We start from the raw sequence: 762 nt of genomic DNA, 5'->3' as shown, positions 1-762 counted from the left end.
CCACTAAATCTTACTGTGACACCCTGTTTGTGGAAGTCTTCCCTGAAAACACTGATGTGTCTCTGCCCATCCTCCTTTTCCTGTCAATAATATGATTGGATATGATTGAAACGGATGATAAGATGAGACAGTTCTGCTAAAATAAGACCAACTAAATATACCAACTTTGGAGAAAAACAGGCAGTAGAAGAGGAATAGTAGAACTGACTGAAGCATTTCTTTTGTCTGCATCAGAAGGCCCAAGGACACCATGTCCATTTCCAACATCATGATCTTCATGCCGTCTGTGTTGACACTAGTAGGAATCCCAGGTCTAGAGTCTGTGCAGTGCTGGATTGGGATCCCATTCTGTGCCATGTACTTCATTGCTATGATTGGAAACTCCTTGCTTCTGACTATCATAAAATCAGAACGAAGCCTCCATGAGCCCATGTACATTTTCCTAGGCATACTAGGAGCCACAGATACTGCACTCGCTACCAGCATAATGCCCAAGATGCTCGGAATCTTCTGGTTTCATGTGCCAGAGATCTATTTTGATGCTTGCTTGCTCCAAATGTGGCTCATTCACACATTTCAGTGCATTGAGTCAGGGACTTTGTTGGCCATGGCCTTGGACCGTTATGTTGCCATCTGCTACCCATTGAGGCATGCCACTATCTTCACCCACCAGCTAGTAATCCAAATAGGTACTATGGTAACCCTCAGGGCTGCCATTCTTGTAGCTCCATGCCTAGTACTGATAAAGTGCCGGCTTAAATT

At 44.4% G+C, this 762-nt stretch overlaps 1 pseudogene; it reads left to right on the top strand.

Annotated features, from left to right (window-relative positions):
- Positions 1 to 250: 250 nt before the first annotated feature.
- The window catches only part of LOC122152066, a 13,812-nt pseudogene continuing 13,300 nt past the window's right edge, over positions 251 to 762 (top strand).

Source organism: Orycteropus afer, unplaced genomic scaffold (assembly GCF_000298275.1).
Source record: "Orycteropus afer afer isolate SDZICR_OR568_19922 unplaced genomic scaffold, OryAfe1.0 scaffold01361, whole genome shotgun sequence".
NCBI classification, from domain to species: Eukaryota; Metazoa; Chordata; class Mammalia; order Tubulidentata; family Orycteropodidae; genus Orycteropus; species Orycteropus afer.
This window is presented reverse-complemented; position numbering and strand designations above follow the sequence as displayed.